The 24,073-nt window shown below is 35.3% G+C and overlaps 1 protein-coding gene and 1 pseudogene across 2 annotated transcripts in view; both read left to right on the forward strand.

The window, feature by feature from the left end:
- Positions 1 to 24,073, forward strand: part of didum (dilute class unconventional myosin) — a 696,374-nt gene that overhangs the window by 42,110 nt on the left and 630,191 nt on the right. The gene's annotated exons all lie outside the window — the stretch shown is intronic.
- LOC150100314 (U2 spliceosomal RNA) lies at positions 1,166 to 1,343 on the forward strand (annotated as a pseudogene).

The following is a 24,073-nucleotide window of genomic DNA, read 5'->3' on the forward strand; positions in this document are numbered from 1 at the left end:
TTCCAAAATGGAGGTATTTAATGTGTCGTTTGTGTTCATCCTTCCTAATTGGGATGGTTCGCACTGTTTCCTCTATGTATGGTAGGTTACATGTGCATTGTATTTTGTATACCCTCTGGGTAGGCTAGGTGTGGAAGAGGATCTTTGGAGGAACTGAGTAGGTGTCTTAATTTTGTCGGGGGCTTAAAGGTGGTTTTGATGTTGTATTTGTATAGTGTTCTGTTTTTTCGGAAATGCCTCTAACATAGGGTATTTAACTAATTAGTTGAAAAGCTACTTAGGAAATTATCTGGCCTTTGTACCGAAGCTTGCGAATGAGAAAACAAATGTCGCGAAACTTAATATTTTGAAAGGAAATTTTGTAAGCATGATCTACAACTAGAGCACTTTTAAGACTGATAAATAGCATGAGTATTTGAGATCCCTGGTTAGAAAATCGCGTCGCCTTTTAGTCTGTTTTACGTCGACTCCACTCAAGAAAAAAATTTTCAGCTTTTCATAATAATTTTTGCTTTTAAAATTTGAAAATATTTGCATTTATGAAATCAAATGGAAATATATCTCATTCCTAAAAGTTTTACATTATGATATAGCCAAATACCGTTCACGTGAAACTAATAATGTACGATCACTGCATATTATTTTAAGTTAAAAAATACAGTAGGTGGCGTTAACTTATTGAATGAATCTGCTTAGAAAGATTGAAGGCGCCACATCGGTCATTCCACCCAATATACTGACGATTTCTTCGATCGGATTCTTTTTAATATTACGGTTATTTGTAAGCTCGCGATTGCTTATATTTTTACACTAGCAAATTACTCTTTCATGGAGAATAATACATTCTTAAAATATTGTACATGTATTGCTTGAAATGTAATGTATGCTTGTTACTCTCAACCACGAAAGATTGTAAACCAATGGTTTTCAAAGTTTATTTTGACTGCGACCCACAGTAAAATAATAATACATTTTGCAACGCGACCCTACTCTTTAATCATAGCCAAAAGGCAGAGAAGCAATACCTAGAAGAAGGGAGTTAGGTATTACAGTACCTGGGCAACTCGAGGCTAAAGTGGAGTAAGCTCAGAGCATTCTTCTCCGTCGATTAAAAAAAAAAAAAAAGTTTAATATTCTTTGGCCCCGATGGGGCTGTATCAGATTTATGTGATCTTAACTAAAAGGCCGAGAAGCGAAAAGTATCAGCTTAAAATCTAATACTGATCTCATCGGGGCCCAAGATATTAAAATGATTTTTGGAAGGCGACAAAGTGCTTGGAGCGAGTTCCAGGTTGCCACAAGTTGCCTGGTGTTGCACTACCTCCAGGGACAGCTCACTCTCCTTGGGGAGAAATTAAAAAAAAAAAGTTTCGATCCGGCCCATCTTAATACTGACTCAGCTATCCAACTGTGGCATACACGAGATCATGCCCACGTGAACGTGCCCAACAATAGACATATACAGTATACACCTTGAAATGTCCGCAATACGTTTGCAACTTAATTTATAGCTGTTCCTGTATTTCTCTTTTCATGTTATGCACCCGAAAGTTTTCTAAGAAGACGAAACTAGTTGTGCATTCAAATATTAGTTTTTTTTCTATTTTGTTATCCTTCGGCTTATCCAGTCATTGAATTTCTTCTAATACGTCAAAGGTTGGTCGATTGGTAGAGCCTCTGCTCTTAATGGCTCACGCAAAAAGTTAAGTAAGTCTGAGCGCGGTTAGTAGTTGGAATGGGAACAATCGTTCGATGCTGTTGGTACACTCTCCCTCGATGAGTCTTTGGACTCCCTGGAGATGTCACATAATAATAATAGCCGAGTAAATCCGTTGCATCATATACATACACACTAAACTGAAACAAAAGTTGCACAAAACAGTGCGTGCTGTTATTACACATAATAAAGTAAAAACAAAAACGTAACAAATTAATATCATTTAAATACAGCAGAAAAAAATCAAGATAAACAATGCAAAAACAGAAATTAGGAGATATTTATCTCTGTTTTTGCGTGAATGTTAATTTTTTTTTTCCCCCACTACTAACCGGAACAATTCACTTCACCGGCGTGAAAAAAAAAAAAAAAAGTTCTTCTAGATTAAATTCTCAAAGATAGATATCCTAGAACCTAAATATCAATTGTTTCCGAGAAAAATATATTTACAGAAAAACATATCGTTCCGATCCAGAATAATTGTCTGAGGATCAAAAAGGATTCGTTCTTTGGATATTTATTTCAAACCCCTGGGAATATATGGCGAAAAACAACCCTCCCTAACAGACACTATACTACAGGTGCAGTAATAACAAGTAGCCTTGTTGTATCAATATAATACAGACACTTAGTCTGTACATAGCGACAGTTAGTGTAAATTAGAAAAAGCTAGAATGAAAACGACCCTGCATGATGAAAAACAACTCCCCCCCCCCAGCAGACACCATCCTGCATACAGTCAAGCAAAACAGTTTTATTGTAACGTCAAACATGATTTCTAACAATACATAGTCATAACAGCTTATTTCAAATTTTCAGTTGCAAAAAATATGTAGTCACATCTGTTCATAATGTAGTAAATGGGTGCAGAAACCAACCAATTATAATATACACATACAGTAGTCCCTCCCTCCCCTCATCCGCGGGAGATATGTTCCAAGACACCCCGCGGATAGTACCGAACCCTATATATATATATATATATATATATATACACACACACTGTTTTTTTCCTATACATACATACCTATGATCAAGTTTAATTTATAAATTACGCACAGTAAGCGATTAACAACAATAACTAATAATAAAATAGAACGATTATAACAACATACTGTAATAAAAATTATCTGAATGTGAATAGAATCTTAGCGCCCTCTTGTGAAGTCGAGAATTTTCACTTAAAAGGAAGCACTTTATCGCTTCTCTTTGGCATACCCGAATTGCTAGCATCACTACTCTTGCGCTTTAGGTCCATTATTAAGTAAAATAAGGGCTACTTGAACACAAGCACTGCAATACAGCGACAGTCGATCTGATAACCGAGAACTACTCAGAACGGCGCGTAATTTCAAGTCTTACTAAAAGAAAGAACCATACGGCTTCATTTGGCGATGTAAAATTACATAGGCAAAGTGGATATTAGATCAACATTATTTCAAAGCCGAATGAATGTTTGTAGAAACAATGAAAGTTTCGTAAGTTGACCTGAGTGTTTGCTGTAATTATAAATTGTTTATTTCTGGAATTTTCGGACCGGGGGGGGGGGTGAGAACTACGGTACTCGCAACTTTAAATCAGAATTGTATTTGAAAATTCCTGTATCATTTAGATAGTTCACCAATACTAATTTTACAATAAAATTTAATCGGAAAAAATATTCAAAGTAGCATGCATGCCGTATATATTTAAAACTTCTTAAAAATAAATCCACTCGACGCGGAAAGCGAAACGTAAGATGTGACACCGCCCTGCGTGAACCTGTTACATAGCTACGAAATCTGTGACTGATATTTTCTGTTCTATTTATTTCATAAAATAAAAAAAGTTAGTCGAGACCCTTAACGGATTTTACGACCCTGCAATTTGAAAAACTGTTGCAAACCATATTGTTATTGTGAGTCTGCCTCTCAACGACATTCGCAACGGTTTCGTTCTTACATTATTACGAATATCGTTATGAATATTTTAGTACTGAAAGCAGACAGTAACACGACTGTAATTCTAGATTCCAAATTATGAAAGAAAATTATTGAACTACTAAATGATAGTAACACCTACAGACATTCACAATATGATCCTGCTTGAAGCACTCAACATAAAACAAATTGACTTGATTTAATGGCCTTTAGAACTGACCTAAAAAAAAAATTAAAGATCCAACTACGCCGTCGTTCCACAGACCAATGGAGCACCTCAAATCCACAGAGAAGGTACCCCCATTACGACCGAGGAGGTAGGCATTCTCGAGCATATTACTTAAGTATTTAACGAAACTTCTAACCCTTATGTTGGAACAGCTTCCCACATGAAGAACTCAAAAGATTTCATCATCAAGATAAAGGACATAATTTCAGATCTGGCAGATATATTTGCGATGTTAGCCGTAACAAGTTTCTTTATATGTGTTCAGACACGATACTGCTATTAGAAGAGCTTGTTTCCACTCGACACCGGCAACCTTTTAATGCATTGTCCAGATAATACTCTATTCAAATCCGAATTCTTAATACGAACAGAAAGGAGGTCTAATAATAACGTCAGTTACTTTCTATTTAGCAAATACAGTATGTAGAATATTTTGAAAATATCGTAATTGAAAAATATTACACAAAGCAAAAGCTACGTTATGTCAATATTTTCCTCATCTGGCCTCGTTTAAAGAAATTATAATTTTGATAACTTCCTGAATAGTTTAAAACCTTGAAATCTGTTTCATAGCGGAAATTGAAGAAAACCGAACACTTCCTTTTCCTGGATGTTTTAATCTCCGGCACTGGACAACATGACGAATTTTTTTCCCTCTGTGTACATACAGAGAAAGATAAATTAAGCAGATATTTACATGCTATTTCTTACCATTATCTAGATCTCTGGATTTACGCGCAAATTATAGCTTAGGCCTCACATCATTACAAGGGCATCCATAAAGCTATTAAATTTGCTCAATAGAGCGGGGCCTCTTAGAGTTATAGCTTGAGGATAACAGCAACCTTAAATCCGACATGATCATCAGGCTCAGAAGTGAGTTTCCTTCAGTGACAGAGCATGTACTATATATAGTTAGTGATAATAATAATAAAAGAATAAGAAATTATAAAGAAACAATATCACCTCAGAAGTGCTAAAGAATGACTGTAATATAAGACCTGACAACATTTTTACTAAAACCGCTAAATTTCTTTTTGACACGCATGCAAGAAAACGTGAACTACGCGATTTACTTGGCCACGCATAAAAATTCGCATTAAAGAACATGTCAAAGTTTTATAGAAAAAGAGAGTTCTCATCAATCAGGTCTGGTTTTTACATACGGTTAGCGAAAAACGGTTATTTGACAACTTCCAAGAATGGCGTTTATTAAATTTAAAAGCTATATTGGAAATTTAAAGAAGTAGCTGAAGACATGCCAACACGGTGTAATAAAAATCATGTTATGCTGTTAAGAAATTCATGTAAGGAAACTGTCAGATGTGCAGAAATTAGAAAAACACCAATGTTATTATTAACTATCAGGTTTCGCGTTTCTTCTGCGACGATTTTTTTTTGGGGGGGGGGGGGAGGAGGAGGGAATGCATAAATTAAGGTGTTGAAATTAAAGCCAGCTTACAACATTCACAAAGCAGTAACGGAATAAAACATATACATACGATAAATAAATATATAAGTATTGTATGTTAACGTAGCAGTATTCGAGTGAGGTAGTGTTGCGATGAAAAGCATTATGTTCATATCCTAGGTCCACGTGGTTCAAATGTGCGATGAGAGAAGACCACACTTGGTTTATAATTATGGCCGTGATATTTTTTGTATTGGGATGTAAATATTTCAGGAACTTTGACTTGCAATATTTATGTGAAAGGTTAAACTTGTCGTAATCGTTTCTTTGCTTTCGATATTTTTGACGTGTTTTGCCATGGGAAGTTTTATAATGTGGCTAGTTTGTTCACATACCAGACACCGCATGAGAAGTATTTTTTTTTTAGGAGATAAGGGAATTTTGAGGTTTAGGTGGACGTAAAAGTACGGAAACTTAATTTAGGGATGGATACTACCTTTATTTCATGCCACTTGAAATGTATGCCTATCACGTAAGGCTCTAATAACGCATCTTTTTGTGCTGGCTAATCGTGGGTGTAGTATGGAGATATCTCACGATATGCGCTTATTTCCTGTAGACAGCGTGTATGTTTTGTCGTATCAGAGAAAGAGATATCATAGAAGGTGTTTTTCGTAAATGCCTTTCTATATTGTGACATCATTTGGTATTACACGAATTGCACTTAAAATCCGTTTTTAGCATATTCATTGTAGATATAACTTTCTTAATTTTTCATTAAAATAGTCAGTTGAAATCATTCGAAAAAGTTTTAATAATGAATTAAACCGAAATTCATTAAATTTAATCAGATCAAGAAGGAATTATTTCGACTCGTTTTGCCAATGAAAACGTCTCTTTTGTTCATGAAAATCGAATTATAATGAAAAACTTAATCAGTTGGTATCCTACTACTGGTTTAACAATGAAATTACTGTATGGAAACGCGAATTCATTTCTAATCGTTAATTTCAGATCCTTTTCTCACTGAATTATAACAGGAAGAGGAGAGGTGGGTGCTGAAGGAGAGATCAAGTATTTATGAATCTAGGAATAGTTAAATAGCGAAAATTACGCTGTTTAACTACAGTGAGCTAACCAGCTCACTGCAGTGCGAGCTGGTTAGCTTGTTTCAACCATTATTTACACTAGGATATAGGCGGAAATAGTCGAATATCGAAAACAGTCGATAGTAAGCATGTTACAAAAATTACGTTATTAGAGAACTCTACAAGTAGTGGTACTTAGTAAAAATCCAGCAAATCTACCGAAGGTTAACTTTTGTTTTGCCTAAATTTGCTACTTAAAATGATCCAACTGAAACCAAGTTTGAAAAAAATTGCACAATTTTTTATTAAATTACATCCAGCCAATAGGAGTTATCAAATACCAGTTCGAATTTTGTCAGTTATTTTGAAATTAAAATTGAACCACATAGATGTTTTCTTGGATATATTAGAATTCAAAAATATTACATTCCATCTCAAAAGTGAGGTTATTATAATATATAATTTCGACACATATTACTGTATTGATTTCTTTCTTTCTTTTTTTTGGAGGGGGGGGGGGGTCCAAATACAAAGTTGAGCGGAATCCTTCCTGTCAGATTTCCGGAGTAACTTACATAGCTACGGACGCACAAACGACTCTTTATAAGTGCTTTAGTGTTTTTTGAACCTCAAAAGCATTTGGTCGTGGTGTTCTTGCGTTTCATTTTGCAACAAGTTCATAATAGTATTCTAACATAGTTGAAAATATGTTTACAGAATTTGAATAAGGAAGTAGTAAAAGAGCTTGAAGATTGATTTCTTCCACTTTCATTGAAGAGTATTTCCCTAAGAATATTGGGGCAGTAGTTAGCAGAGAGTACGGTGAAAGATCTTCACTGGAATATGAAACGGATGGAACCTCATCTTGCTGTAGTTCGGTTTTTTTTTAAAAAAGAAAACTATGGATGCTACATTACGTAAACAGATTACGAAACAGTCCTTTAAAGATAAACAAAACAAAAAAAGTTTTTCTCCAAAGGATTAGAAATTCCAATAAACCTTGACGTTTATAAGAATGTCTTCGTTTTACGCTGTTTTCAGTTCATTTCCGTCATAATTTTATAAAATGTTTATTTAGTCATTATTAAGGAAATTTTAGAAAAAGGAGAAAACTTTTTATATTTGCTTACATGATACAACGAAGATGTTTTTATTTTTCATCTATTAATGATTACACCAATCTTCATAATTAGTTTTGTAGATTAACTATACTCGTATTCATCACCGATAACTTTATTGTGTCATGTAATAAGCAGATATTTGTATTGATTTTGAATTTTTTTACGAATTTCACGTCACACTGTTAGAGATAAATATTACATTTTCCGCATTTAACTGATTAGTGATAAGGACTCTTTTAAAAATTCCTGCACGACTTTAAATGCACAATTAATGTAATCCCTTTAAAGGTTACATTCTGCATGTCAAAAATAAAATAATAATAATAATAAATAAACGTTCCTCGTTCTGCTGTTTCCGGCCCCCCCCCCCCTCCCATCCCAGTCAGAAGAATGATAGTGACCTTGTTTGGAACAAACCTAGATTCGGAACACATCTTAGATTGATATGTTCACTTTTAAGGATTTTTTTTTAAAACTAAACCTGACATCCGCCTCATAAGAAGTGTTGTTGGAGAATGCATACGCATTCAAAAGACAGTACATTCGCCAAATGGTCCTAGTTGCTTGAACGTAAATTTAACCAGCGGCCTTATTCACAAATAGTTTATAAAACTTCTAACAATGACCTCATTTTTCTACCTCTTGTTACCCTGTAACACCCCCCCCCCTCCGGTATTTATCCATTAGGGTTCCCTTCATTAATTTATCTCAGTCATATTACCTTTTTCCTGTTCAACAGATTGTATAGTTTACAATTTTCATAATCGGTCTTCATGATTTTGATATTGCCTTAGTTATTCATCTCTGAATTCTCTCCAGTCAACTGGCCAGATTATGCATGCAGATCGCCAAATTAGTTGCTCTTCTAGAATTCCAATCAACCAAACCAATCCTTTCTTCTTCACACACAGTTGCAGGCATACTACTTCAGCCTTAGTTGTTTTGGCGTAACCTTAATCACTGCCTTGTACAATAGCACAACTACATTGTCGCGAATGCTTTTTTCCCCCCTTTTCTTTTTACTGTCATCTCAGCATTCCTCCGTTACGTCTTCACTATACTGTACGACCAACGAAGTGTGCAGTACATTCATACTGCACACTTCGTGGGTCGGAGTGCGCACTAAAGTACTGTACATTACAATTCAATCCCCCACTCCATTACAGTATTATACTTTGGTAGCATTGAACTTACATTCCACTTACCTACCCAGATTTACGTAGCGACCTTAATCACTGGCGTAACCTTAATCACTGCCTTGTACAATGGCACAACCACTTTGTCGCGAATGCTTTTTTCCCCTTTTCTTTTTACTATCATCTCAGCACTCCTACAATTCAAGCCCCCAGTCCATTACAGCGTTATACTTTGATAGCATCCAACTTACATTCCACTTATCTACCCAGATTTACGTAGCGACCTTATCTCCCATTCTTTCTACGCTTCTGAGATCCATTCAGTTGCTGGACTCTCACTGAATAACCCTGCCTTATGCATCAACTCCTATTAGTATTTCCTTAAAAAACATGGTGCTATCTCTCCAGTCTTATTCCTTTATTTCACATCGTTTACTTAATATATCATGGTACTACACATTTCATCGATTTTTACTCTTTCTTCTTCCCCCGACCTTGATCCGACTCATTTCCACTAACATTGAAATATGTTTGAAATATTCACTGAGCATACTGTATTTTTATTATCTATTTATAACTTATTCATCCCACAGCAACCTCTAGCAACTATTTCTATCTCTTATAGTCATCCTTTCTTTCACTGGTCATATAACTCACTCGAACCGTTTTCACATTAACTGTGGAAAACGAGATGAATACTTAAAAGAATAAAATAAAAGTTATGAATAAAGAACGGTTGCCTGAGCATTCTTACACGCTATAACCACCACCTGTTTCTTGTAGGCCTCAAGTGACTGAAAAGGTTTACAATATTTTTTGGACGAGATTGTAATATGTGTGTGTGTGTGTGTGTAACAGTGATGTAATTTACCATGTAACTGCGTCTTGAACCGTTTTTAACTTATATGCTGTATACAGATTATTTATTGCCATTCGTAACATTGTTTTTGTATAATTTCGAATTTTCCGCAGAAATGGTTCAGTTTAAACCAAATTGAGGCTTACTGCATGAATTTTCATTAAAATCTATTCAGCCATAGCAAAGTTTCTGATATGTAAGAACAACGTTGTAGCAGATGGTGGAAAAACTGAATCTGGCAGGCGCTTATGCATTTTGCAGTCTTCTTCTGATCCTTATAACCCTTTTTTCATTATAGCCCCTTATTTGTCTCCGCTTTCTATTTTGAAGGCTTCTCGATGCCAACCTTCCATCTCCTTTGTAGTCGTCCAGGCGTTCTCTTCCTTCATATCGATGCCACTGGGTGATTATCTTTGTCCATCTAATCGCTTTCCATCCGTGCAAATATGCCTATCTCGATTTTAATTTTAACACCTCTTCCCCTGTGTCCAACTTGTTTCTTTTCTTCTATGTTCCTTCTTTATAAATAAAGAAAAAAAATGAAAATTTTACATTAAACATATAACACACGTATTTATTTCAAGTAGATGGAGGCTAGAAAATTTGGTAACATTCCGTCGGAGAGAGAGAGGAGATATGGCATATCTAGAAACTGTCTCGTCAGAAAGAAATTCCATAGGTATCTTTTAAAAAAATTCGGATTTGACACACCAAGTTTTAAAGTATTTTAAATCTCTTAAAAGATTGCTGAATGTCAACAGAATCTGGTTATTCTTACCGTCTCCTTAATGTATTAGGCCTAGTGGCCTGTAAATGATCCCCCGTCTTCATCAGTGATAGGACACATTCCTACCTGCATAGTCTGTTGGACATGAACGCTCTGACAGGTTGTTTCATGGTGAAATGTAACTTTCTTGAAGGAAAAACTCTGCCCTCCACATGATCGGTTTTTTTATGCGACTCCCACCCACGAAAAGTGTTTATTTTTTACAGTTTGGAAACCCTGTCCTAGAGACTAAACACGAAACTTTTTCGATCCACTTCAGGTTCCAATAAATAGGGTGGTCTCACCTAAAGCCGATGATAAATATCCATGTTCACGACGGGATTCAAACCCACTGCCTTTTTCGTGGGCTGACCACTCGACCAAACTGGCCAGTGACGAATAACTCAACTTTAGTTGAAAAGTCCTTTAAAGTTCTTCTCATTCTAGATCTAGATGGAATTCAGTTCTTTCTATCTGAAGAGCATCGTGTTTATAAACTGAGTTTCGGAGCCTTTTGAATCTAGTCATAGATTTATCTTAATCAAATTACCATAGTGTAGACACTATTGTCGTGTCAAGTTTCATCTCCTCCAAGAGGTTGACTATTATGGATCTCTGCTTGCGATCAAAATGTGCAGTAGACAGATAAGATAGCGAGGCTCTAATCTCTTTCCATCTCGCAGTTAATATCCTATATCTGTAGATATGTGTGTTCACGGGGTCAGTTTCCTGTTTTGAAGAACGAGAAACCCCATTTTCTGAGAGAACCACCCCTCTACTTCCGTATGAGACCAGCTAACTCACCTTTTTGACTCGAAAAGCCCTTATAAAGGTTCCTCGCTTCATAGACTGGATTCGAAACTAAGTGAGTTACGGAAGCTTTGTAGACACGATTACTTGTCGTTTAAGCGTACAAAATGCATTCACCTAGAAGTTATAAAAGACTTCGTACATTTACAGAATTTTTCTTTTAAAACAACTGGGGGGGGGGAATCAGGATCTTTTATGACATTCACTGACGAAAGAAAGGCATGATATTGTTTAAAGGTAATTCGATTAGTTACATTGATATTGAGATGAAATAAATAAAATGCAAGGAAATCCTTAAACTTGAGTAAAAAAACATCTTGCAAAGGTATTTGTGTTGCTTTTGATGTCAGGCGTCCTCGTCCTGCATTTATGTATTCATGTTGCATGTGTGTTGTCAAGCTGGAGATCTAACGATGTATTGTACTTTTGCCAAGAAGACCGTTTATTAACCCTGTTATAAAGATGAATGAACTCACGAACTCGTTTTCTTGCCATTTTCTCTCCTTAGATACGTTTTTATGGCTTTTGGAGCTGCATCTGTGTTAATAATAATTCAAGGAAATGCCTACGGCGATTAGTAAGCAATTTGTTGTGTTTAAAATTTATTTGTGCGCGAGGGCGGTGCAGTAATCGAAGGTGCTCGAGGATAGCTGATGCGTTGCAGGCATACATAAACACATTAACGTGGAGCAGATTAAGATCATGTTTACCTCATTAATTTAACGTAATCATGTTTATTATACATTAAATAACTTACTATTATAACTGACAATTCTCAACTGTTATTTGTGCTTTTCGCAATAGTCACCACCTATTAGATGAGTTTGATTGTGTGCCAGTTATTTGAGGACTCAGACTAAATAGATTTTTATTGAAATTAGGTTTCTCGAATCCTCACAAAACATTTTCAGAGGCACAGTGGGAGAGGCGTGTTGAAATTTCATAACTTTGGTCTGAGTGAATGGAATTTAATAAAATCTGAGAACGCGCACAAGAATACGTCCTTGGTTAACATTTGGTTTCTGTCGGATCATTTTTTATTGATAATTTTAAATGATTTGAACTGATATTAGTAATTTCTCGTTGGCTATATGGAATTGAACGTAGTGAAGCCTTGTCCTAAATACTTAAATGATTATGTAATGGCAAAACTAAATACGGATCGACGTGTTATAAACACACTATGATTTTTTGACACACTCTCAGATTTTTACAACAGCATCACTGTTCGACACACATTATGGTGGTGCTGGTGCTTGCGACAAGGACAGATATCTGCAATCGAAAATTCAACTCTTGATGATACACCATAGCACACCGCTACTCATGTAAGTAAATAATTGCAAAGTAATTTTTAGCTTTCAGTTGAAGTCTGATTTATGAAGCATGATTGTTCTCTTATTTGATGGAATTTAATGGCATTTGGATTTAAGATCTGTTACAATTAATTACACCATCCAACTTCAAAACGAAATTCCGGTATATATGCCATTAAGTGGTATCTAATTTCCTTTGTGACTAAAGGGTGTCGCTATACAAAAATGCTCTTATGAAACGCACATTTATTTTCTTTTAGTGATTGGCTTGTATTTTTAAGTGCGTTTCGCAAAGTACACACATTAGTTTCGTTTTGTCTGTGTACACAAGTTTTTCTTTTTCCTGAGAACTAACTGATCAAATGTTTAATGAAATTCGATATTGGAAATCCTATTTTACAAATATTTGTTGAGTCATCTCCGTTTTCTTTTTAATTCTGCCTTTCTGAATCCACTCACTAAATTTTGGTTATTACAGTTGGACCATTTGGTATTAATTTCGTGTTATTGTCGGTCTGGTTGACTGAATGGATAGCCAACCAGACCCGCAACCAGTTGCAAGTTCGAATTAGACTGTGTTATGAATGTTTGTCAAGTGTAAACGATTTTCGTCGCCGGTATGACTACGCTTTATTGGAAGCCTGAAAAAGTGCCGTGTTCGATCTTTAGACCTGTGGTTCCCCCATTATCTGATCCTTAGCACACTCACGATACTAAATATAAGATAGGTTTGCAAAAAATCGTTATTAAAATTTGTCGAAAGATCTGTTTTCTTTTAAAACAGAATTATATCTACAGTACGTAAGTCAAATCAGCTTCTAGATTCTCTTGTGTGAATGATGACAATTTTACAAGCTAACTTAATCAGAAACGCGCCTTTTTACGATTATCTGCAGTTATTACTCAGTTTTATATTCATTCACGCTTCTGTCTAATTTTAATTAATCCGTTCCTTATCTTCGGCCTATACTCATACCGAAGGCTAGGTTGGTTTAACCCTCTCATGCATTAATGTCCGCCATCTTGGCTACACAGTACAAATTAAAAGCAATTTACGACTGTGGAAGTCTAATTCTTAGCCACTAGGTAACACCACTATGCAGAGGAAAACCCACTAGAGTGGACTGCATGCATCAGAGGTTACAAAACATGTCTCATGGAGCTGTGAAGCAAACCAATAGTAGCCGTCAACCACAGTGGACATGTGCACTGCCACAACTTTTGATAAACGGGATTAATAACTAAAAGTAATTATGCTGAGATTAAATTTTTTCGGGCAGTTTTTATATTCCATTTTACATAATCGTATCATTCTTTTAACGAAGCAGTATGTCAAGGTCCATTGATGTTGCGTATGAAGCGCACGCAAAGAAAGTTTACCTTCGCATTTTTGCTTCAAGGTTTTCGTCAGTGTTTTGATTGAATTTCTTATCTGCGGATGTTTTTTTTTTTTTTTTTTTGATTCTCACTTACAAAAGGTTGCAAGCCTATAAGTACATCAGTACCGTGAGTGGGCTAAGTTTTTTTTTTTACATAGTCCGGTAGCCAGTCTTTATTTATTTTTTAAAAGATGGCGAAGCAAGAATGCTTTTCATATTCCCCGTTATCTCTAGAGGACAATGTAAGGATAGGGTGTTATTGAGCTATGAGCTTTGATCATGGCAGGAGGGTAACAGCAATAGCCGAGCCACAGTTAGTCCGGCAGCAACTTCATTGGCTACAGCATTGCCATCCATCACCCTCTCTGGGTACCCATTTTAGTCGCCTCGTACGACATGCATGGCTGCAGTGGAGCTATTTTTATCCCAGCCACTACACGGGAAAAAATAATTAGTGGCCCAGGTGTTTGCCAGTCTTTTCGCTGGACTCCCCTTAAAATGAATTTTTTTTTGTTTGTATGAAATAACATAATTAATTACCTGCATGCCAGTTCTGCCAAGACCAGAGTAGTAGTTAATTACTATTTTTATTACCAGAATCATTAGGGCCAAATTTCATCTCATGTAACTCCAGTTTTTTGACCCCCACCTACGAAAGCTTTAGCAAACTATGTTAGATCCACGTAACATTGCATGAAATATATTGGAGTTATTGAATAAATTCTATTTATTTTATTACATGTGTAACCCGTGAAGTTTTTTAAATATGTCTAGTATACATATTCCATTAAAACTATTTAGTAAATCTATAGTATATTAGGTTTACTAAAAACAGTTTAAATAGCTGTTTTTTTTTTTTTTTTTTTTTTTTTTAATATACACACACTGGTCACTGAATTAGAAACCTTTATGCAGATGTACGAAAACGTAACTTACGCAGCGTATATGCAAAATACTTGGTCACACTAGTATTCTAGGCAAAACTATTGTATTTAAGAATGCTGTTGTCATTAATCGTCAATAGTTGTTGATCACAGCGAGAAAAACAAAGGATCTTTCGGAGTTCGATACAGGGTGCCCGTCTGACTGGAGCCACGATTTTGAAAACAGCAGAGCTGACTGGTTTCTCAAAACGCAAGATATTACGGGTATTGAATCAGTGGAAAAATAACTTGCATTGCTTTTCTAAGAGGCATAACTGTGGTCCTAAGACAATTTGTCAGGAACGAGCTTGCCGTCGTCTGAGAAGGCTTGTACGGACAAGCAGAACTTCCTGTATGCAGCAATTGACTGAAGCATTTAATGAAGGCTGTTCCCGATCCAATATCTCCCCGAACTATGGGCAGGGAATTGAAGAAGATTGGTATTGGCAGTCGCATGCCTATACGGAAACCACTGATTTCTGCGAAGAACCGGAAAGTTCGTCTACATTGGTGTCAGGAACACTGACTTGAATATGGAAAAAAGTCATGTCACTTGTCCGACGAGTCACAGTACACCTCGTTCAGTACTGACGGTAGGCAGAGAGTTTGGCGAGAGCCCCATGAAGCAATGAACCCAGCTTGCCTTGTAAACACAACTCAAGGTTCTGGAGGTGGTGTCATGTTGTGGGCATCTTCTGTTGGTACAGAACAGGTCCCCTGATATTGCTGGAAGGTCGGATATTCTCCAAGGAATATCTGAACATTGTTACTGATCTAATCCATCCTGCAATGCTGACTTTTTATCCAGCGAGTGACGGTTGTTTCATGGACGACAATGCTACTGTCCGTTACGCAAGAATTGTGCAGCAATAGTTCAGCGAGCATGACAGCGACTTCCACCATCTTTCCTGGCTGCCACAAAGCCCGGATCTGAACCCTATCGAGAATGTGTGGGACATGTTAGAAAAACATATCCGGAGCAAATTCTCTTCCATCAAATCTGAGCCAGTTGAAGGATTGTATGGTGAACGACTTGTATGTTGTAGACGTAGATGCAATCACCTTATGGAATTTGTCAAACCGCGTATGTGCTGCATTTCGGGCTAAAGGAGGTCCAACACTGAATTAGAAACTTATAAAAATTTCTAATTCAGTGGCCGGTTTGTCTGTGACACCAAACATGGAATTTTTTTTCTAACTCACTTTAGGCCTCCAATAAGTAGGGCGGTGGCCTCTGCACCTGGTGATGAAATTTACGGCGGGATTCGAACCATCATCTTGTTGTTTGAAGAGGGGATATGCTAACTAATTGACCAACCAGGCTAGTACTTGGCTGAATATTACCTACCCACTACTTATATTCAATAGATGTATTCAACAATCTTTCTACTAAAACGGAAGGGTTAAATCCATTTAATGAAAGGAGTAGTGCACTTTGAAAATAACGAAAAAGGGGGGAAAATTGCTCCATACCCAAGAAAAGTAGTAAGCATGTCATGCGTTTACTAGTGGTATTTTCTCGAGTAATTTCGGGCCTCCCATAAGCAAAATAGTGTTTTACATGTGGCCTGGTTGTTTATCGACGCTAGAGTGTGGTTCGAACTGACAACTTGTTGGGTGGAGGTGCTGCACATGACTAACCAGTCAGATTTCAGCCACATTTGGAATGTATTTGTTTCTTACCATTTTGAAGATCTGTTGAAAAATCAGCCTAATCGGCAAAAATAAAGGGGATTATTTGCAGAAGGTGCCCTTTCGCAGACACTTATTCGCATTGTCAGGATTTCATCACATTTAAAATATAGTCGTTTCTTTTGTTACCTAAGGTCATCTGATAAATTTGGCGCAGTCTGACACGAGAGGATGTAGAAGAAAGACTTCTTCGTAAACACTTCTGTCCCATCCTTCAAAAACTTGGAACATAGTTTGTATGTTTCGTAGTTTAATGCCCAGGCATTCAGCACAGCTGGACTAAAAATGAGCTGCAGGATTGGAAAGCAGAAAGAAGGGAAAATATCCATTTCGACTAGTTATTTGTTGACTGTTTTAAAAAATAAGTGATTTCGCATATGGAAAAAAAAAAAGAATAGATCCTAGTTCTGAGAAAGCAGGAGGATGTTTGAGATTTATAGAGCGACTATTTCGCTGACATTTTTTCAGTTATTGAGAACATAAATTCTCCTCTGAAAGCAATTTGCTACCCATGGTAAAGCGTAGTATTGTGATCAAAACGATCAGACGCTTTTCCTACGAAATCTTTGATGTAAAAAAAATGCAAAAACATTCCTGGAAATGAAAATATTCCCCTCTCTTATGAACTACACTTGTATCCTTAAAATATCCATTAAAGTTTAATTTTTTCTCATTCCAGTATAAAGTGCGAATCAAGTGCATAAAACTTTAGATGAACTGAGCGATTTTTAAAAATTTATTTACAAAATATTACACGGTATGACATGAAAACTTACATTCGAAGGAGAAACTCAGTATTCCGAAGCTCGAGTGGTGGATTTATATAACTTTAACGAGGGTCACTCTTGATATGCAGAAAAAATGTTAACTCATTTTTTCTGCATATCAATGAGAAAGCGTGTTACACACTCGAGTTACGAAATCCTGTTGGGGATATTGTAAGTGAAATGCGAAAAGTATTTGGAAAGAGAGTAGTATATTACATTAAACCTCACTAGAATGCCAGAACTACAGTATCTAAAACTACAGTTTTCTTTCTCGTGGTATAAGTTTAATATCTGTATGCCATTTAAGTTTTTTGTAAATAAATTTTTGAAACTCATTTTTACACTCTAAAGAGAAGTAGTTGAAGCGGTTAAAATACATGCTTTTTTGGTACCTTTACTACTCGTTCAGATAGTTCTTTAAGGTTCGAAAGAATATAATTTCTTAAATCTTTTTGAAAAAAAAGCACTGCTTTTCCCTTTATTTCTTGAAGTTTTTTTTTTTTAATATATCCTTGGTAATATAACGTTATTCTGATTACAAGAAATATTTGGAAATTAAATACACTTAAAGAAATAACCGAGGAGGCGGGGGGGAGGAGAGTGGTTACATCAACAACTTCGGAAAGCAGACACTCCAAAGCAAAGTTGATTTTAAAAACGAATGTGTTTAACACTTTCATTGCCAAGCTGAAAATTGGAATTTCGTGTGGCGGCCAATTTTTTTTTTATTTAGTTAGCGACGTTCACGCGATAACGCGTGATCGGCCGTTTGGTGAGAACTCGCATCGCGCAATATCGCGTGATTGGTAATGAACATTTTAAGGAACGATTCTGGAAGAGGGGATTTCAGTCAAGAGTTGTGGCAGCGATTGTTAGTTGGTTGATTTGGATTTATGGCCGGAGTAACTCAGGCTGTGAGGAGAGTGTGTTATGCCTGGTAATTATTTGTTCTCTAATGGCAGGTTTTGCGGAATGAAAAACTCGAGTTTCAGGAAGCAAAAATCCTGCCATCTTCGTATGATACTGGCTAACTCACTTTAGTTGAAAATCCCTGATAAAGTCTCTTCGCGTCCCAGATGGGATTCGAAACCAGGTCTTTTCATCTGCAGGGCATCGTCGAACCCGACTGAGCAACGGAGACTCGCAACGATTGTAAAGTCAAATTCTGAATCGAGTTGTCCGACTACTCATATTGGAATCATTATATTCCAAATTCCTTTTGCATTTCTATATATGCTATCGACGTTACATTTTTTCTTAGGCTTCTCACTTAAATATCTTTTATCCATCATGAAGCCTTAAGTCCAATTAATGAACGAACACTTGTGCCTTTATTAATTGACGATTGGTTCATTAATGAACGAATTAGTGTTATTTGAAGCATAGCGAAATAGGTCGTAGAGCATTGTTTTTCTAATGATTTTTTTAAAAATAGTTCTTGTAGTAGGAATATAGTTATTTCTTACTTCTCTTTTATGTGATCTGAGAATTTTTTTTTTTCACTCGGATTAAAAAATAAACTGATTTCGGAATGTTGATTCCTTTGTTGACGCCTCTACACTTTTCGATTTCTTTCGACAATTAATTTCAGCACATTTCAGAATACATCATTTCTTACAGCTTTGAGAATTTCGGTCGAATCAGACTAGTGGGGAAGAGTGGGTATAAGAGAAAGAGAAGAAAGTGAGTTGTAATACTCTTTGAATACAGACATTGCTACATGTCGTATTCAATTGATTTCGAGTCATTTTTGTGCATGAAATAGTTGAATGTTTTCATCTATAATAATGCAAACATCATTTAAAAAAATCATATGTGAAAGATAGTGAGCTAAGTACCCGAAGAAAGCACGATGTTGGCTGCAATTGAGAATAGGGTACTTGCTTGGCAGTATTAATTTTTTATTTTTTATTTTTATTTTATTTTACTTTTTTTAATAATGCAATTCATCCGAATTTGAGTGACCGTACCATGAAGCAGCAACAACAATATCACGGATTAAAGAATGTAAGAAATATTGCTGTTTCTGAATTGCCGCATGCCTTTGCTTTCTCACTAATTGGCCCAAATTTTTTTTAATATAATTTTTTTAAATACAATCAAACAGCATTGATAAATATGGTTTCAATCTTTTCAAAACAACTATGGGAACGATAGGATACTTAGTTATTAACCCATCTTTCCAGCGCGTTTTAATTCATTCATTATATCATATTATATCAGGTTTGTTTTTATGTACGTTTTGCAGAATGTATAGTGCATGAGATTCATATTATGTCTGTCTTGTTTAACTGTAAATTTGTCTAATAACTCCGAAATTATACATTGTAATAACTCTTCTCCGGCTAGATAAAATTTGTATTTCGGATTGCCACGGGAATTTGTATAATCAGCTCATGTCAATTTTAATTTCAGTCAGATCAATTTTATTCACAAAACAATAATTTCCTCTGCTGGGTAGAATTTATTGAAATTTGGTATTTCGGATCGTTAAGAAAATTTATCGAGTCATCTATTTTTCAACCAGACCATTTTTAGTTGCAGAATTAGTCAAAAGAAAGGTATGCGGTATATAATCCCAAATATGGCTGTAGGTTTCATGGGTGTGATAATAGATGATGTCACTATACATAAATGCAGGACCGACGAAAGCGGGCATGCAGAGCATGCAGGCGCCGCTGCCAGGGAACGGTTCATGAGTTAATTTTTAAGAAACAAAATTTTTATCATAAAAACAAAATAATTCTTAGAATGATCAATATTAAAATAAATGAGGCCGTATTCACTGAATAAAAATTTAAAAAAAAATGTATATTGCCGCCTCTTTGATTAGCCGGCTGTTTACAATTTTGCAGCTAGAGCAGGCTAAATGCTTGCCGGAAGAATGTTGTGTCTACTGCAGTCTATCTAAAGTGAAACGGTGAACAGTTTTTATGCGCAGAAACGAATTTTCGTACAAAACATTTGTTGCTAGTTGACCAGTCATATGGTACGCATCTCAGTAGGCTACTGACAGTAGCGCAGTGCGGACTATTATTTCGTCTCTGTGTCGTGTTGTGTAATAATTTCTTGTGGGTATAAAATAGAAATGGAATCAAAAATTTAAAAAAAAGTTATCCGGTGTACAAAATCATAAGCGTCACGATGCGAAAGAAGCATATATTAAAAAACAAACTGGGCCTCTTAATAAATTTGTTAAAATATTAAAATATTCTGATGCAGATTGTAACCAACTCGATACATTAGAAATCAGAGTTGAAGAACCGTGCATATCATCCAGTTTGCATGAAGGTACTATTGCAACTATTGAACAAGATAATTGAACATGATTTAAGTGAAAAATAGTTAGGATTTAGTCAACTACAACAAGATTTAGTTGTAGTTGACCACGAAACTAACACATTGTTAGTCTGTGAATTTAGAAGATCCAGGTGAACGGGGAAATATTGATGAAAAATTACGAGTTGTTTTAATTGAAATGGGGCCTGTTCAAAATAAAAATATAATATATCCCAGAGATACATATGGTCGTAAATGTGGCGACACGTATTATAATAGAAAAATGGAAAACGGGAGCTCGTGCCAAAAACATGGCTCATTTATTCCGAAACTTTAAATTATTTTTTTTACTTTTGTTGCAAACTTATCGCACCTACTGAATCACCTGCTGAGTCTTGTAGAAGGTTATAACGATTGGAGAAATGTAAGTACAACTTTACATAGACATGAGACTAGTTTAACTCACATGAAAATTTTCTTAAAATGGAATGAACTTGATAAAAATTAAAAAAAAAAAAAAACTACTATTGATTTCCAGACTCAAAGCATGTATGAAATGGAAAAGAAACATTGGACGAGTGTTTTAGAACGCTTGATTGAAATTATAAAATTCCTCGGTAGCCGAAATTTAGCTTTTCGTGGATCATCTGATAAATTATATGAAAGAAATAACGGCAATTTTTTAAAATTAGTCGAACTGTTTGGGAAGTTTGATCCCATTATGGAAAATTATGTTAAAAGGGCCCTACAACGAAACAATAGAGTACACTGTTTGAGTAAAGACAGTCAAAATGAAATATTGGAAACTTTAAGTAACGCAATCAGGGATACAATTTTATTATCAATTCTAAAATCTAAATATTATTCCATAATTTTAGACTGCACACCTGATGCAAGTAAAACAGAACAAATGACCATTATCATTCGCTTTGTTTCTTGTGACAATGGAATTGTCAAGATCAGGGAAAACGTTTTAGGTTTTGGATATATCAGATTCCACAGCACCTGGTTTATGTGTAACAATAATGGAACAACTGGAAAAATGGAACATTCCCATTGAAGACATGCGAGGTCAAGGGTATGACAATGGGGCAAATATGGGGTACAAAATTTGCTTTTGAACAAAAATCCTCTAGCTTTTTACATGCCATGTGCTGCTCATACTCTAAATTTAACAATTAACGATGCAGCCAAAGTGAATGCAGATGCAATTAGTTTCTTTGCAATTATTCAAGAAATATACAATTATTTTCATTCTATTACAAACGTTGGGCAATCCTTTTAAAGTTCGTAAAAAAAATTAACATTGAAACAGCCATCAGAAATGCGATGGGATAGTAAAATTAATGCAATCCGCCCTCTACGATATCAGTTAGGAGAAATTTATGATGCACTTCTTGAAATTTTAAATAATGAAAATTTTAATAAAGAAACTCAGCATGAAGCACAAAGATTATGTGCTAAAATAAAGGACTACAAATTTATTTGCTCTTTGATAACTTGGTATGATTTACTTAACAGAATAAACCCTGTGAGTAAAATGCTTCAAGTCAAAAATATGAACATTACACTTGCTTTAGAATCAATCGAAAACTTAAAAATATTCTTACAAGTCGATCAGATACAAATTTTAAAGAAGTTCTAAAAACGGCAAAAGAACTGAGTGAAGAGGTGGATGGAGAACAAGAATCTAAAACTAGTACTGAAGTTCGACGACGAAAGAAGACACGACAATTTGACTACGAGCATCATGACGAAACGCCACAATCGCCAGAAGATAAATTGAGAGTGAATGTGTTTTATACACTTCTAGACGTTGCAGTGTGTTCGTTAATAGAATGTTTTGAACAACTAAAAGATATGATTATTTCAATTTCTTGTATAGGTTACTACAAATTAATAACGAAGATTTAAGAAAAATTTGTGACGATTTAGAGATTCTCTTGAAGGACTGAGACAATAAAAACATAAATGCAATAGAACTATATGACGAGTTATGTGCTTTCCGGGATATTTTTCGGATGGATAATATTCGATATTCTTAATTTTATTGTGTCCAATAATTTATCTTTCCCTAACTTTTCAGTTGCTTGAAGAATACTATTAACCTTAACTGTTAGTGTAGCGAGCGGTGAACGTTCCTTTTCCAAGTTGAAATTGATTAAAACCCACTTAAGAACAAATATGTCACAAAAAAGCTTGTTAGTTTGGCGTTAATAGCTATTGAAAATGATATATGTGCGGAATTAGACGTTAAGATCATTATTTCTAATTTTGTGAATATGAAATCAATAACCTTAAAATTTTAATGAAAAAAAAATTCAAGTATATTTATGTAATTTAATTTATTTTCTGTTATTCTGTAAAAGATATTATTTTTTGAATACTTATATTAAATGTTCTAATTATTTCTGAATTATTTTATTATTTTCTCATCTATCTTGAGTTTCTTTTAATTTCTTAAAAGATAGTTCCACTTATAAAAATTATTACAAGTTACTAAGAATTTAGTAACTTGTAAAATGCAAGAATTTTTTAAACTTTAGTTCAAATAAATTTTAACTTTAATTAAAATTCATTTTAATTTTGTTAGCGATTCGGGTCGGTGAGAAGGCTATAATCCCTGTATCATTATATTCAACGATTAAAGTGAAGTGACTTTATCAAAATTTGCTTTAACTTTTGAGAATTTCTTGAATATACGGGTTTTTAACGATTATCCTGCCTAGTCAACACTCCTGGTTCGTTACGTTTAGCGAACCAACGTGTGGCTGTTCTATCAAAATTTATTTAAGAAATTTCAAATAAAAATCACAAAAGAACCACACATTCCCGGATCGTTATAGGGGCGCTTAGATAGAAATTGCATGCGGGCGTCAAAGACCCTAGCGCTGGTTCTGCATAAATGCAGCAGCACTCGTTTTTGTCTCCGATTATTTGTATACTTGCTGACTATGCTGTAGATGCAGTTACTTATGACACGTTTTTTTTTAATCTTTTTTTTTTTTATCCCTAATGTTATCATCAAAAATGTTCCGATTTAAACTAAGACTGTACTGACAAACCTTAGCAGAGAACTTAAATACTGAATGACATTAAATTCTGCACTTCCATAGTGCGGTCACGAAGACGATTGTACGATCGTGACGTAACATATGGCATTCGGTTGGAAAGACATCGGTTAGAATACGTTATAAGGGCTTTTCGGCTGAAAGTGCTAGCCGATTTCGATACTGAGGTGTCAGGAATTTTCCGGAAATTACAGTTAGTTCTGCAGAAACATACTGCTGGAGAACACACGGGTCTCGTGACTTAAGCTATTATTTTTATAACGATTATTAAATCATACCTACCAGAGCGGGGCTTTTGTGAAGTCAAATTCTGAATAGAGTTGTCCGACTACTTATATCGGAATCATTATATTCCAAATTCCTTTTGCATTTCTATATGCTATCGACGTTAATTTTAATCTTAAAATGTCCAGATTTAAACCGAATCGAGGTGACGACAAATTTTAATAAATGTGTATGGACATAGCCAATCTAATAGCTATTAATTCATGTTTCAAAACGCACCCAACATTTTTTGGACCTGCTGAGAACCAGTGCAATTACATAAGTTCCGTGAGTGCGGGGATCGCCGTTTTGGCAAACTTATTGTA

This window comes from Typopeltis vanoorti, chromosome 13 (assembly GCF_054136105.1).
Source record: "Typopeltis vanoorti isolate ZY-2024b chromosome 13, IOZ_Tvanoo_1.0, whole genome shotgun sequence".
Classification (NCBI taxonomy): domain Eukaryota; kingdom Metazoa; phylum Arthropoda; class Arachnida; order Uropygi; family Thelyphonidae; genus Typopeltis; species Typopeltis vanoorti.